This window comes from Ursus arctos, unplaced genomic scaffold, assembly GCF_023065955.2.
Source record: "Ursus arctos isolate Adak ecotype North America unplaced genomic scaffold, UrsArc2.0 scaffold_4, whole genome shotgun sequence".
NCBI lineage: Eukaryota > Metazoa > Chordata > Mammalia > Carnivora > Ursidae > Ursus > Ursus arctos.
Window position 1 is genome coordinate 87,176,731 of NW_026623056.1, and position 16,742 is coordinate 87,193,472.

At 40.1% G+C, this 16,742-nt stretch overlaps 1 protein-coding gene across 17 annotated transcripts in view; it reads left to right on the forward strand.

Annotated features, from left to right (window-relative positions):
• DYRK1A (dual specificity tyrosine phosphorylation regulated kinase 1A) overlaps window positions 1–16,742 on the forward strand; it is a 145,337-nt gene that overhangs the window by 16,377 nt on the left and 112,218 nt on the right. For 2 of the 17 annotated variants that reach the window (XM_057306773.1, XM_057306770.1), the window contains exon 2: window positions 15,663–15,790. The exons of 13 other annotated variants lie outside the window; for them this stretch is intronic. The gene's annotated coding sequence lies outside the window, so the exon portion shown is untranslated. Of the gene's footprint in view, window positions 1–6,582; window positions 15,791–16,742 lie in introns of those variants that run through there. 2 more of the 17 variants (XM_044389699.3, XM_048215185.2) reach the window with 1 other exon arrangement.

The following is a 16,742-nucleotide window of genomic DNA, read 5'->3' on the forward strand; positions in this document are numbered from 1 at the left end:
AGTCTTCTTAGTGGTCCTCTTAAATGTTTGAGTGAATATTAATCTGCTGTGCACATGTAGGATGCAGTTTCATAAAGAAACAGTTCCTGAGGAAGGAATCCACTGGGAAACTTTAGGCAGAACAATTCTCAGAGCTCACATAAGGCTGGGAAATATTTGAGTACCTTATAGCCAGAGTAGAACTCATTAAATGCTGTGTACATTGAGACTCCAGAAGGGTCATGTCTTAGTAGTGGGGCTAAATTAGTCCTAAAATAAAGGCTTTTCTAGATATGGCTGGCGAATGCTTAAAAACAAGCCTTGAAAGGAGCAAACTAATTGGTAAGTAATGTAATTGCCTGCAAAGTCCAATACTCCTTAAAGAAATATAACAAAACCTAACACTTAACAGTTTAAACTGTCTGGCATCCAATCAAAAATTACTAAATATGTGTAAAAGCAGCTTAACATAACTTATAGTTAAGATGTCAGTCAGTTGAAACCAACCCAGAACTGACAGGTGTTAGAATGGACAGGCAAAGACATTAAAGCAGTTATTATAAGGGTATTCAATATGTTCAAAAAGGTTGAGACAAGAAAGGTAAAAAAGAGACCCAAATAAAACTTCTAGAGATGAAAACTAATATGTGAGATGAAAAATACACTGGATGGCGTACATGGCAGATTAGATGTTACAGAAGAAAAGATTAGTGAATTTGAAGACATAGAAGAGAAAACTCAGCAGAAACAGGCAGAAATGACAGAGATAATGGAATTAGTGGACAGGGTTGTTCGAACAACGTGGCTGCTATAAAACATAGGATCAGATTGTGGTTAATGTTGACATCTTCGTACATGAGATTTGCTTAAAAAGAACAGTTGTGACTGCTACCTGAATTTGGCTTGATGTGTAGTTAAGAATAGTTGAAAGTCAGTATTTCAGTAAAGCGCTGGGATATGGTGAAGGAAATTTATTATGCAACAGTGTGTTATTTTTTGATATGTAACAATATTACCACAAAGTTAGACACTTAAAACATACATTTATGATGTCACAGTTTTTGGGGTCAGATGTCCTGGGTACGACTTAGCTGGGTCTTCTTGTATTAGGGTTTCAGGGCTGTCGTCAAGTTGTTGGTTGTGGCTGTAGTATCATGTGAGGTATGGGGGAAAGATCTCTTTTAAGCTCTTTTGACAGTTGGTAGAATTTGGTTTCTTGTGCACTCTTGGACTAAGGGCTTCAGTTTGTTACTGCCTGTTAGCAGGCATCTGCCCTTAGTTCCTTGCTGTGTGGTCCTTTCCAACATGGCTACTTACTTATCAAAAACGGTAAAGGAGAGTGTCTCCCCACAGGACAAAGGGACCTACCTGCAGAATTGACACCCTATCGCCTTTCCTGTATGCTCTTGGTTAAAAGCAAGTCATGGGACCTGGGTCAAGGGGAACGGTCTACACAAGGGCACGAGCAGCAGAAGGCCATGTCCTGGGACCCATCTTAGAATCTGTCCCTCAAGAACAGTAGTGTGTAGTGGTGAATAGTGTGTTCTGTGGAGCCTGATACTGATATCTGGCTTTGAATCTTAGCCCTGTCTTTTCCCAGTTGTGTAAACTTCTGCGCCTCAGTTTTCCCATTTATGTAATCAGGATAATAAGTACCTACTATTTATAGTATTATGAAGAATAATTGAATGCATATAGCGTGCTTAGGACTTTGTCCGACTAACTCCTGCTCTTCTTTTCAGTCTCAATTTAGATGTCATATATTTAGGGAAGCCTTCCCTGACTCTGACTCCTCCTTCCTTCTTGTCTAGGTTAGGTTTAAAACCCTGAACTTTTTCTTCTCATCACCTCACATGTGCTCTACCTGAATTTTATAGCTATGAAGTTATTTATTTGGTACCTGCTTCCTTTAGACTAAGCTGCTTGAGAGCAAGGGTTGTATCTATTTTGTTCACGGCTGTATCTTCAGGGCTTGGCACATAGAAGACTCTGTAAGTGTTCGCTGAGTGACAACGAATGAGGTTAAAATGCATGTGTTGTTTCTTTGAGAGGGCATTTTTAGTGTCGTCATACTATGTTCTCCCAGGTACTGGAGCAGTCAGTCTAAAACATACTCCCGTTTGTTTCTAAGACTGTCAGGGTCTAGCAGTGGAGACTGAGGCATAATAGTCTTTAAACTGATTTTAAAGGTTTGCAGAGTGGACACTAAATAGTAGTTAACACGCGCATGTGCACGCACAAACTTAGAGGCTGAACGGATGAAGACATTAATAAAAATCAGTCCTAGTGGGTCAGAAGCAGAAAGCAGTAGGGAGCTTCTCTTCTCTGTAAATGTGCTCTGCAGACCACTCTTTGAGATGGTGTGCTGTGGAGGAAGGAAGTTTGGAGAAAGTTACCTTCTTGAAGCTTCACCATGCACATTAGCATGTTATAGCGAACCCCCTTCTCCCCTGTTAACATAGGAAGGGCAGTCTTCATTAAGCTTGCTCTGCACACTAAACATACACATACTACAACCTAGTAAGGTATTACTATTTAGTGGATGATAACATTTAGGCTTAGAGGTGAAATAATTTTTCGTAGTGGTTGGTGAGGTCGGATTCAAACCAGGCTCAGCCCTCACTCTTAACTATTCTATATTGCTTCTGTGGAATATGTTTTAGCAAATACTAGGTTAATTTCATGAGAGCAGGAACCATGTATCTTTTGTGCCTTTTGTGACTAGCGCTAGAATCTTGCTTAGCCTTTAATACATGGCTGAGTGTTGGGTTTCTGGTATGATTTTATGCTGTATCTCATCTTCCCAGGTTGAATTACAGTTGACGCTTGAACAGTGTGGGAATTAGGGGTGCTGACCCCCTGTGCAGTTGAAAATCCACACTAACACTTTGATTCCCCCAAAACTTAACTGCTAATAGCCTACTGTTGATCAGAAGCCTTATGCAAAACATGAATAGTTGATAAACAGATATTTTGTATATGTTTTATGCTGTATTTTTACAGTAATACCTATTACTGAATTTTTTCAGTTTTTCTAGGCTATGCAGTTCATCTGAGTTTTTTCAGATTGTTGCAAATCTCCAAAAACTTTTTCCAATATATTTATTGGAAAAAATCCTTGTATGGGTGGACCCATGCAGTTCAAACCTGTGTTGTTCCAGGGTCAACTGTACTTGGAAAACTTGAGAGTTTGGTAGATAGTAGCTAGCGTAATCCTACCAGTGATATGCACAGCAAAAAGTAATCTTAGGTTTTTACTTTGTGTGATTTTAGTAGAGTTCTGTCCCCCCACAAGAAACATCTCTGTAGTCTTTGTGCCTCTCCTGTCACTTTTTAAATTTATTTATTATTTGTTTTTAGATTTTTATTTATTTATTTATTTGTCAGAGTGAGAGAGCACACAGGCAGGGGGAGCGGCAGGCAGCGGGAGAAGCAGGGTCCCTACTGAGCAAGGAGCCCGATGCTGCGGGACTTGATCCCAGGACCCTGGGATCATGACCTAAGCTGAAGGCAGCCGCTTAACCGGCTGAGCCACCCAGGCATCCTGGTCTCCTCTCACTTTTAAATTTACTCTATTACCCAGCCCTCTTGAGTTTTGTTTCTGAAACAGTCTTCAGTTAAGTTCTTTCTTCATGTTATTGTTAATGACCTCTCCACAGATCAGATCTTTTGTCTCTTTTTTGCTTACTGCATTAGTTTTCTTAAGAATTTTCAGTTTAGCATGCATTGAATACTACTGAAAGGTTTCCAATGAAAAAAGCTGTCTCCAGGCATATCCCTCGGTAGTTCTTCTCCTGCTCCCCAGAGTAGGTCTTCCCAAACTTTGTCACCTCAGGGTCTGCACGGACATGGTAGAATAGAAGAGTCCGCCTGGGTGTCCGGAGGTCTTCAGAGGATCTCGCACATCTGAAGCATTCATGGCATGGTGTGCCCTGCCCACTAGTTGGTAAGCTCTTTTACCTCAACTCTGAGCTCTTTCTTGTCCTGACTTCTCTAATGTGCTTATTGTACCAGTTAGGATGCTTTTGGATGCAGGTAGGGAGACCCTGACCCAAACTGGCTTCAGATAAGAGAATTTAACTCAGAGTTGCAAGTCTAGAGGTGGGATGGGCTCTAGGGCTGATTGATTTGGTGCACAGTAATGTCTTCAGGTACGCAGTTTTTCCATCACCCCTCGAGTCACTGGCTGGCTACATGCACAGAGTAATAGGCTGCAGTAGTTTGAGGAGTTGTATCCAGACACGGCAGTGTCCAGAGAAAGAAGAGAGAACTTTTTCTTGTAGCTATATGAGAATGTGGAAATTTGGCCTCGAAACTCTTTGGCAGACTTGTCTCCTGGCGCGTTATAGGACTGTTTCTGAAACACTCACTAGAAAGGAAGTGGGGTTGTGTGTAGACCAATTGGGCATCATCATGGAGCTGGCCACACTTTCCCTGAGCACATGCCTGATGGGGATGGTGTGCAAATGGGTCCTGAACAAAACTGCCTTCTGTTACAAAGGAAGAAGGGGGAGGTTGGAGGCTGAGTAGGCAACCCTGACCCTATTTTTATATTTAACTTAAAATTTTGGATATAATTTATTGACTTTCTATTAAGGTAGGCGAATATTTAATTTTAAATCATCTGCCTTACACTTTTCTTCTTCCATCTACCCATTATAGTTAAAATATTTTCCTTAAACATATTCAGTGTTTACTTATGATGATGTATGTTCACCGTGGAGCTATATTTTATACTATGATTACATTTCCCTCCTTGTATAATTTTGTTTTTCCTGGAATTAACAATTGTCTAGTATTTCCGTTTGCTTTGTTTTCTAGGTCCTTGTGACTAAGTTTTCCCATACATTCCAATAGCCTCTCAATACAGTTTTCTGCACAAACATATCAGATAACTAGTTGTCTGTCCCCAGTCTTCTTAGGGGACCCTTCATCAAGCCTCACTTGTATGAAATTCTTGCTCTTTGGGCTTAATAGTGTTCCTTTTGCAAATCTTCCAACAGGTTCAGGTCTCCTGTTTCCAGACCTCTTCCTTATCTTTCCTGTTTTTATCTTTCATTTTGCTGGAGTACAACTTTCAGTACTTCCTTTGGTCGGGTACTTGAGAGGTTAATTTTTTGAGACATTGTCTGAAAGTGTCTTTCATCTGCTTTCCCTGGTGATTAAAAGTTTTGGCTGGGTACAGAATTGCAGTTTGAATATAGTTTTTACTGAGAACTCTGGATGTATTCATGGCCTTCTAGCTTATACAGCAGATAGAATTTTTTTTTTTTAAGATTTTATTTATTTATTTGACAGAGAGACAGGCAGTTAGAGAGGGAACATAAGCAGGGGGAGTGGGAGAGGAAGAAGCAGGGTCCCAGCAGAGGAACCTGATGTGGTGCTTGATCCCAGAACGCCGGGATCACGCCCTGAGGAGAAGGCAGAGGCTTAATGACTGAGCCACCCAGGCGCCCCTAGCAGATAGAATTTGTATTCTGGATTCTGTTAAAACCAAAAGTATGGACAAGTTGGAGAACATAATGAGCTTCCACGTACCCATCTCTCAGCATCAGCATTTATCAACTCAAGGCCACTTTTAGAAGAAATCTGTATTCCTCTCCACCCCTCTTCCATTTGAGTTTTTATGAAAACCCAGATACATAATTTCACTTGTGAATATTTCAGTATGTATCTCTGAAAAATGACTGATTTCTAAACTGTAATCTCAGTGCCAATCTCATACCTTAAAAAGATTAACGGTAATTCTTCACATATCTAGGAAGAGTTCAGGTGGCCTTGATTGCCTCATAATTGTATATTTTTTAAACACTTTATTCAAATCAGAATCTAAGTAAGGTCCAGAACTTGTCATTCATTGAGAGATCTCTTAAGTCACTTTTAATCTGTTGGCTGCCCCTCTGCATCTTATTTTTGCTCCTTAACTTTATTTGTTGAAGAAACCGTGTCATCCTTCTTGTCTTTCCTATAGTCTGGATGTTGTTGAGTGAACCCCTGTGGTGTCATTGACATGTTCCCCTGTCCCATGTATTTTCTGGTACTCGTAGTAAGATGTAGAGGCTTGATAAAATTCCATTTGTAAGCCTTTCTATTTTTCTTGGGGAGGGGAGTGGTAAGTGGGGAGAATACTACGTGGGTGATGTATTTCCTTTTGGAGGCACACAATATCTGACTCTCTGTTGTTAGCAGCCATTAAATATTGCATGCATCTATTAATTTATTAGTAAATTTTGGTCCTTTTTATGTGACATCTCCCCCACCTTTTTTTGTTCTTGTTCTCTATGTGGAAGTTTTAAGAGTCTGTTTTTTATCTCTGGTGTTCTGAAGTTTTGCAGTGTTGTGCTTTGGTGTGGGTGGTTTTGTTGTGTTGGACCCATCCTTTTACTTTGGAGGTACATACTCTTTAGATCTGGGAAAGTTTCTTGTATACTTTCTTTGATAACTTCTTTGGTCTTCTCAAGTGACATACAATTTTGTTATCTTGTCTATTTTCTAGTAGTTAATTCTTTTACTCTTCTTGGGAGATATTTTTCAACTTTTATCTTCCATCATGGTTATCTTTTGTTCTTTGCTTTTTTTTTTTTTTTTTGGCTAGCATTTTGTTTTACTTCATGGATACATGTATTCTTTTACCTCTTCAAGCACATTGATAATATAGTTTAACCCCTCCTTCCCCCCCCCCCATGGCATTGTCTCCATTTACTCTGGATTCCAGTTTTTCTGTTTGTTTTGATTTCTGTCTTTAATGTTGGTACCTTTCCTTAAATATTTGACCATTTTTGGGCTGGTGGCTTTTATTTGAGAGTAGGGTGTGATAACGCTGATGAAAGCTCTTTGTGAGGGGTGACGAATAGGAGTATCCCCAGTGCTTTCATTCCAGGGTTCTGGATGTTGACTGAAACTAAATCCCATGCCTGGGGGAGAAGGAACATATATTCCTGTCCCTGGTGTTCTGCAAGCAGAACTGGAGAAGGGAACTGGAGTCCACCATTCTGTGTGAAGTCTCTTAATGGATTCTCTTTTTAGTCTCTTGCCTCAAAACTATTCTCTGTTGTGCTTGGTATCTCCGGATATAGAGGCTCTATTCGTTTCCCCCCAGAGATTTGCCTCTGGTCTCTTTGGAGACATGGTAACTGCCAGCCTGGATGGAGTTTGGGCTGCAATTTGAGATCTTCCTACCTTTATTTGATTTACTTTTTTTACTGAAACGAACTCAGAAATGTTGCAGGTATAATACAGATAATTTCTATTTCCTGATCTACTTGAGAGAAAGTTGTTGACATGATGTCTCTTTTTTTTTGAATATTGTAGTACGTAATTCCTACAAACAGGGACATTCTCTTGCACAACAGCAATACGGCCACCAAAGGCAGGAAGTTAACATTGATACATTACAGCTGTCTGATCCCTAAGACTCCATTCAAGTTGTGACAGTTGTCCCAGGAGTGTTCTTTATGGGAAAAAGATACAGTCTAGGATTACTAACACATTTTATTGTCATGTCTTTTCAACAGCTTTGATCTAGAACAGTTCCTCAACTGTTCTTTTAGGACGTTGATATTTTTGAAGAACACAGGCCAGTTATTTTATAGTTACCCACTTTGTGAGTTTGTTTGATGTTTGTTTCTTTTCTTTTCTTTCTTCTTTTTCTTTTTTAGATTTTTATTTATTCATTTGAGAGAGAGCACCAGGTGGGGAGTGGCAGAGGGGGAGGGAGAAACAGACTCCCTGCTGAGCAGGGAACCTGACATGGGGTTTGATCCCAGGATCTGGAGATCATGACCTGAGCCGAAGGCAGACACTTAACCATCTGAGCCACCCAAGTGCCCCTGATATTTCTTGATATTAGACGGTATGTTAGGCATCTTTGCAGGTATAAAGTACAAGTAATGCTGTACTTTCCTCATTGCATTCTATTAGGTGGTGTATTACAAGCTTTTTATTTCTGCTGTAACAATTACCACAGATTTAGTGTCATAAAAAACCACAGATTTATTATAGTACAGTTCTCTAGTTCAGAAGTCCAAAATGAATCTGAACTGGGCTCAAATCAAGATGTGAAGCCAGCTGCATTTCTTTTGGAGACTCTGCAAGAGAATGTCTTTCCTTGCTTTTTCAGCTTCTGGAGGCTGCCTGTTTTGGCTAATGGCTCCTTTTTCCATTTTCAAAGCAGCAACTTTGGGCCTTGTTCTTTCCATGCTGCGATCTTGCTCCTTCCTCCTTCACTTTTAAGGACTGTTGTGATTATACTGGGCCCACTGGAGTAATCCAGGACAGCCCCTTTATTTCAGAGTCATCTGATGAGCAAATTTAATTTTTTCTGCAACCTTAATTCCCCTTTGCCCTGTAAAGTAACCTGTTCACAGGTTCTAAGGATCAGGATGTGGACATCGTGGGGGGGGGGTGATATTGTGCCAACTACATGTGGCATATGATTTCAGATCGTCCTAATTCTGGTAATGTTCACTTTGATCACTTGATTACGGTGGTGCCTTCAGACTTCTTCCGATTTTAAAGCTACTTCCTTTGTAATTAATGTGTGTTTTGTGTAGAGGTACTTTAAGACTATGTAAATATCCCATTAGTAATCAGACTTCTAATTTGTTCACTTATTTTATATCACTATGGGTGCCTGAGTTTCTGTTTTATGCATTGAGTGATAATCCATAATGGTAATAATTTGCTCCAGTTGTCCAGGATTTTGTCAGTAGAAACTCTTTCAAGTTGGTGTCTTTGTCCGTTTGGCATGTCCCCGTCATATTTTGAGCACTTTCCAGGCTTATCTTGAATTTCTGTCACAGCCTTGGAATTGGAATTGGCCATTTTCCGTGGAGCCTTATTTTTGTTTTTGTTTTTAAATAATCCTTTATTTTGAAATAAACTCACAGGAAGTTGCAAAAATACTATAAAGTTCCATGTACCCTCTTTACCTAACTTCTCCCAGTGGTGAGTTTTATGTAGTGCTAGGAGGATGGCAAAATCAGGAAATCCATATATCAGGTGCATTTCTTTTAACTAGACAACAGACCTTATTCACTTTTCATTGTTCTTTAAACCTGCATTTGTGTGTGTGTGTGTGTGTGTGTGTGTGTGTGTGTGTACATGTGTGTGTACCTGCATGTAGTTCCATAACTTGATACCATGTATAGGTCTGTGTACCTACTCCCACAATCAAGATAACAGCTGTTCCATCACTTCGAAAGAACTCTCTTTTGCTCGGCAACCCTTTTGTATTCTCAAGCACCCCTACAACCATTAGTTTATTCTCAATGTCTGTAGTTTTGTCATTTCCATATGTTCCATATGAATGGAAGCATATAGTATGTAACCTTTGAGATCAGCTTTTTTAACTTAAGCATAATGCCCTTGAGGGCCATTTGGTGTTGAGTGTATCAATAATTTCTTTTCTGTTGCTAAGCAATATTCCATCTTATGGATGGACCAAGTTTGTTCAAGCATTCACTATGGCAGGACATTTTGGTTGTTTTCCAATATTTTATGTAATAATATGAATAAAACCACCTTGAATTTTTGAGTACAGGTTTTCTTGTAAATGTAAGTTTTCCGTTTTCTGGTAGATGCCTGACAGTGTGAATCCTGGGTCACATGGTGAATGCGTGTTTAGTCTTGTAAGCAGCTGCCAGACTGTTTTCCAGAGTGTACCACTTTCTGTTCCCACCAGCAATGTATGAGGGATCCCATTCATCAATATCCTTCTCACCGTTTGGTGTTATTCTTCTTTTTCATTTAGTGTCTGTTAAGGTGTAGTGATATCCTAATCGTGGTTTTAATTGACATTTCCCTAATGACAGATGATGTTGAACATCTTTTTTTGTACTTATTTGCTGTCTCCTCTTCGGCGAAATAGCTGTTAATGTCTTTTGTCCATTTTCTGATTGGATTGTTTTTTTCTGCTGTTGAGTTATGAAAGTTCTTTATATATTCTAGATGCAAGGTCTTTGTTGGATATGTGGTCTGCACATGCTCTCTCTCAGTCTGTAGATTATTGCTTCATCCTTCTAGAAGTTTTTTTTCAGAGCCAAAGTTTTGAATTTTCATGAAGTTCCTTCATTAAAATGAAGGAAGTGGCAGAGGGAGAGGGAGAGAGAGAATCTCCAGCAGATTCCCTGCTGAGTATGGGTCCTGTCGTGGGGCTTGATCTCATGACCCTGAGATCATGATCTGAGCAGAAATCACGAGTTGGATGCTTAATGGACTGAACCACGCAGGCAGGCCCCCCTGAAGTTCAGTAAATTTTTCTTTTATGTTTCATGCATTTGGTGTTAAGTGTAAGAACTCTGCCTAAAGCTCTGGTTCTTTTTCATGGAAATGTCTGTGAGCATCAGGTAGGCTCATTGCTGTTATCGTGTGTATGCTCTCAGGCAGCGGACAGGGCCAGAGAACGTGTGTGTCCTGAGCCTTTCCAGGTTTTGGTGTTCATTAGCTCGTTTTCTCAGGACCTCCAAGTGTCAGCGCTTAGTCTGTGGCTTCATTCTCCTAAGTCTGCTACCATAGTCCATGTGCTTTGTATTATCTAAAAGCCTGTTTGTCTATCGCTGTCTCCTTTCTTGTTATATTACTCTTTACTGATTTTAGGTAGATTTTATTTTCAGTGGAGTTTTGTGAGAGAACAGAGGTAAATGCATGGATTAGCCTCTCTGTTGAATGTGTATTTATTGAGGCTGGAATAGTCCCCTTTCAAATCAGTTTTATGTTTGATTGTTTTTTTTTTGTCCTGTTGCCCTTTCTCCTTCCACTCCGATTCTGCTATTCCACAGCTTGTAATCTTCCATCATTCTCATTTCCATGGAATGAAGACACAATTTATTAATTTAGGTTCTCTTTATTTATTTTTTTATTTTTATTTTTTTTAAAGATTTTATTTATTTAGTTGACAGAGACAGCCAGTGAGAGAGGGAACACAAGCAGGAGGAGTAGGAGAGAAAGAAGCAGGCTCCCAGCGGAAGGGCCCGACATGGGGCTCGATCCCGGAACTCCAGGATCACGCCCTGAGCTGAAGGCAGACACCCAACGACTGAGCCACCCAGGCGTCCCTAGGTTCTCTTTATATTCGTACCTCTGCTTACTTATTGGATCTCTTTCTGCAATCCTCCTATATTTGTTGCATCCAGAGCTATTTAAGTAGTTTACATTTCCCCACATGTGTTATATTCTTCTCCTTTTCAGCACATTGCACTTTTACAACATTTTCTGTAGAGCACAGATCCTGGCATATTTGATCCATTAAATAATACTTCCTCTAAAATAATGGCACCCATACTGTTTTTGTATGGTATCTTATTTAATTTCCAGAGTGACTCTGTACACCACTATTCATCCTTTATAAATGATGCTGAGTGAATTGCCCAAGGTCATAACTAAATTTAACAAATTTTGTATGTCTTACTATGTGGCAGGCCCCAATTTAGACGCTAGAGACCCTTGGGGGGAGAAAACCAGACAAACGTGCCCCTAATGGAACCCATATTCGAATGTTTAATTTCCAGCCCTTGTGGGATGGGTTTCAGGGGAGGTCTTCCATAACTTTACTCATCTCAGATGTCCTCTCCTTTAGTCTTTCTTACCCCTCCTGGAAGGAGGCAAGAATGGGGTGAAAAGAATAGCTTCATCTTCTGTGTTCTCATTGGTTCCTTTTTGTGTTTATGTTGTGCACAGCTTTATTCTAGAAAGTATTTATAAAATCATTATTTGTATTTGGGGTCTTTGCTAAATTGAACTGCTGTGGGCAGGACTTTTTTTTGCGGGGGGTATCCAGGATGCTTGGCACATAGTGTATAATATTCTCAGTGAGTCTCTGAACTCATTAATAGAGATTTACATTTACCCATGATTGTCATTTACTAATAGCAGGTAACAGGACTCATTACTGCCTCTACGTAGGTATACAAACCAGCTTCAAAACCTCCACTCTATGTTCTTAGGTGGGCATACTCTGAAAGAGGTCATCTATGGGTAGGTTTTTCGTGAAATTTAATAAATAAACTATTTTGTTTGTGGGTGCATCTGAAGGTGTCTAGTCTGGAGATGGAGTCTTGACCCGCTTCTCTCTCCAGTACTAACCATCTGGTAGGAACTCTGAGTTATTTGTCAAAGAAGTGTGCTAATACAGTATGTCAGAATTTATCAGCCCTTCTTCAAGTTCAAGAAGATAAATTATAAATTATTTCAGAAGATGTCGAATATTTACTTTCAAACATTTTGCAGACAGATACATCATAATTTTCCTTTAGATTTGTTTGCATACAAAGTGTTGAGGTTATCTATAGCTGTTTAACAAACCAGTGCAAAACTTGGTGGCTTAAGTAATAATATTCATTTCCTTGTTCACAATTCCCCAGTTTGGGCAGGGCTTCGTCCTCCATTCCTCGTGGCATCTGCTGGGACTGGAAGGTCTGCGGTGACTTAACTCCTTCACGCCACGCATACGGTGTCTGGTGCATCTTCCTCCACATGGCTGCCTCACCTGACTAGCGTTGGCTTTCTCACAGTATGATCTTGGGATAGTTGGACTCCATACATGGTTGACTAGATTTTAGAGGTGGTGACTGGATGCTAGAGGTGCCAACAGCAGAAACTGCTGGGCCCCTGAAGACTTGTGCATGGAACTGGCACAGTATAATCTTCACCAGATTAGGCCCAAAGTGAGTCATAGGCCAGTCCAGATTCAAGCAGAGGAGACTGTACAAGGTGTGGACACTGGCAAGAGTGGTTTATCGGGGCCACCAAGGAACACTCCACCACACGAACCAAGTATCTTTCTGAAGGGAAAAAAGGAAAAAAGATGACTTTTCTGTTCTTTTTGTTCTTATTGTCTTATGGTCTTAATTCATTTTATAATGCAGTGTTTGCTATAACTCCGTTCAGATAGCTGTATAGTATTAATGTAATTTGTCAAATTCAGTTAGAACACGTATTGGTAATTTTGGTAGGGTTTGTAAATACAGATTTGGGGTGTGGGGAAGAAAAGATAATGAGTACTTTATGGGATTCTCGGCTCCAATTTACACCTAACCAGTGTACTAGATAGAAAGCCCAAATATGTACTTGGTGAAGTAAGTGACATAAACCTACCTTTGGGTCACATGTTACAATCCATAAAACATCTCAAGCTTTTTTTTCCTCCAGTAATCCTGTGATTGTCCTCTGTACAGGAGAAAGAAGAGAGACAATCTCAGATCTTTCATTATTGCAGCTGTTTTGCCCTCAAACAGATCTCTGTTTCTTAATGCCCTGAATTTTAAAATGCCCAGCATTTTATTTCGTTTAAATGGCTCTCATCTGGATTCCATTTTGAGGTCATTCTGTTATAGGTATTGGGTGTTACAGTGGAAATGTGTCAGAAATGTTGTGGCTCATAGACCATATAATCAGAGTTCTTTGGAAAGCTTAATGTGAGATGCAGATTTTGGGGGCTGACCCCAGACTTAACATATCCAAAAGTCTTAGAAGGGATCTGGGTGATGTAAGGTTTGAGGAGCAATATTTTTAGGCCGTATAGCATACATTCTCCATGGAGGTAATATTACCCCCACAAGGGTAAAAATTGCTTTTGGGTGTGGGGGAGTGAAAAAATCACGTATTACAATGGTTTGTGGCCCTTTAAAAAGTCAACCCTTCCTGACAAAATATTTGTTAAATGTTTCATTTTTCTTATCAAGGAGAAATTTAAATTAAGTCTTTTCCCCCCGGGAATGGGAATAATTTTAAAAAGATTGAGAAACATTGTTCTATAAGAATTATTCTGACATCGTACCTCCCCCACAAGACTGTGCCATCCCACCCATCTTGGGAAGCTGGAGTATGTGACTTGGTTAATGTTTTTTATTTTTTATTTTTATTTTTATTTTTTTTTAAAGATTTTATTTATTTATTTGACAGAGATAGAGACAGCCAGCGAGAGAGGGAACACAAGCAGGGGGAGTGGGAGAGGAAGAAGCAGGCTTCCAGTGGAGGAGTCTGATGTGGGGCTCGATCCCAGAACTCTGGGATCACGCCCTGAGCCGAAGGCAGACGCTTAAAGACTGAGCCACCCAGGCACCCCGGTTAATGTTTTTTAATACTAAGATTTTACTGACATTAAATGGAGTTTCTTTTAAAATGTATAGAGAGTGAAAACATTTTACTTGATGGCATTTTGCATCCAAGCAGATTGGGGATTTTTATCTTTATGAACAAAGCACTACTAGACTGGACTCTGTTCTGGGATTTAGAAACCTTTTAGCTTTATATTAGCAAAAACTCTTCATGTTCTTTAGCTTGTTGACATAAAACCCACCAGGATCCCTCATATGCCACAGTAAAGGAGGTGTTCCAGCTCTCCTGGGAGTGAGGCCTGCTTCTCTGCTTTTGTTTCTTGTGACGTGCAGGTGTGGAGGTGGTTTTGAGAGGTGGAAGGCAGGCCCTCCAGTGCCCCTCTTCAGTGGGAAGGAGAAAGAGTGTAGGAATGATAGTTTCCTGGCTTTGCTGGCTTTTTCCTTTGCTTTGGGCTGGGTACAAATGCAAATGCGTTTTTTGGTGGCGCCCACTGGCTCGGTCGGTAGTGCGTGTAATTCTTGATTTTGGGGTTGTGAGTTCGAGCCCCATGTTGGGTGTAGAGATTACTTAAAATTAAAAAAAAAAAAGCCTTGAAAAAAAAGGAAAGAAAGAAAATGCATTTTTGGGATGAAGGTTATGAGAGGATAGTAGTGGGAGAAGTAGAAGAAAAGTTTACAATATATTACCTTCTATAAAGAAAACTCCCACATTTTGATTTGGGTATTTCTAGGTCCTTCAGAGTAGTGTTAAAATTATGTGTACTTGTTTTGTGTAATTTGTGCAGGCTCAAGAGAGTTAAAGGCATAGTACAGCCAGAAAACTGAAGGCCTCTAAAATTTGCATTCACCTGAAAACACATTGTTTGGCAGCTGACAAGATGTTGGGGTAGATTAATTGTTGAATCAATGAATGAAATTAATCCGAAGTTTCTTTTGAAAAATGTAGTTCTCTTTTCTGTGATTTTAGAATCCAGTCTGTAGCGTAGTATTGAAGGAAAAATGAACTGGGAAGTTAGGAGTGGCAATAGCTCTTCCTATTGCCGTGTTTTTCAATCTCCCTAGACTTCAGTATCCTTGTCTACAAACTTTTGAGGTATTTTGTAGATGATCTTTTTTTTAAGTAGGCTCCGTGCCCAGAGCAGATCCCAGTGCAGGGCTTGAACCTCACGGCCATGAGATCGAGAGTTGTACGCTTAACCGACTGAGCCACCCAGTCTCCCCTCATAGATGATTTCTTAAGGGCCCTTCAGGTCCAGAATTTTATTACCAAATATTGTGACCACATTAGAAATACCCTCAGCCCATAGAGTTGTGAGAGGGAGTTAGTTCTCGTTGTCAGACAAACAGCCGTGTGTTAGGGTGCGCAGTTAAGCTGGTGTGACTGAGAGCCAGCTAATGGGTGTCTCCAAGAACAGAGTTGGCTGGAGGTGAATGGCTTGGTTGGTGGGGGGTACTGCCTGAGTTGGTCATTCAGAGACACAAATTTCTTCTCCCCTGTTTTTCTACCATACCCTAAGGTATGGTTGGTTCTCTCTGTGTTGTCCTTGCCCCAGCTTACAAAGAGACAGAAGTGTTCACTCCACGTCTCAAAGCCTGAAGGTGTCACACCACCCTTTTTTTCACTTTCAGTTCGTCCATGAGAACTTAGTCCCATGGCCATACCCTGGGGAAAGGGAGGCTGGGAAGTGACACCTCACTGGGTGCTGGGCTATAATTATGGAAGAAGGAGATGACTGTCTCTGCCACAAATCGTACAGGTGAAGCTATTTAATTTTCTTAATATACTTTTATATACTAAATATACTTAATATACTTTGGGGGAAGCTTTTTTACTTAATGTTTTTGTTTATTAAAATTATGTTAAAATTATAATATAAAGAGATAGTGAACTTTGGCAAGTGATGGGTTAAAATGCTAAGTAGAATATATCAAAAGACACGTTTTAAAATTAATTAGAAACATAAAAGTAGCCAGCTCTAACTGATGATACCTTTGTCTCCTCAAAGTGTAAGCTCAGTAAGAGTTGTTTAATCTTTGGGGCAGTCTGTGTTCATAGAAACACTTAGGTACACATTCAGTTGCAAGCCACGGCTCTATTTTCTGGTGGAATAGCCCATAGTTCATTTCGGTAAACTAGTCCAATAAGAGGAGGCTCCTTCTGAAATACCATTATGCCTCTTGGGCTCCGAATTCTTATACATTCCTAAATTTGGCCATGTGTCAAAATTGCCTTGGGGCCCTTGTTCAAAATATATGTTCAGATTCTACCCTCTGGAAGGGCTGATGGTTATGTTTCTGAATCTGAATTTTTAACAAGCCCCTCGGGGTGATTCTGATGCAGCTGGCAGGGGCCTGGGAACCACTGCTTTGGATAATCTGCACTTCGATTGCCTCACATGTGAAAGTGCAGAATTATACCTACTGGCTTCATAGGGTTCAGAGAGTACGAAGTGAGTTGTAGTTGTAATTATTTCATCACTATAAAGTACCATCAAGAATTTTAGGTGGTGGTGTTAGTCAAGTCTACACCAGCTATTGAGCTAATTTGTTTGTTCCATGGTCCTGAAAGGTAAGTGCTGCTCTCACCATTTAGAAGAAAACTGGGAAATAACTGGCAGGTAGAAATCTAGGTCTCTTGATATTGCATAATTGAACAGGGATTCAGCAAAAGTTATCTGGCCAGCATAACTACCGATAGCAGAAGCAGCC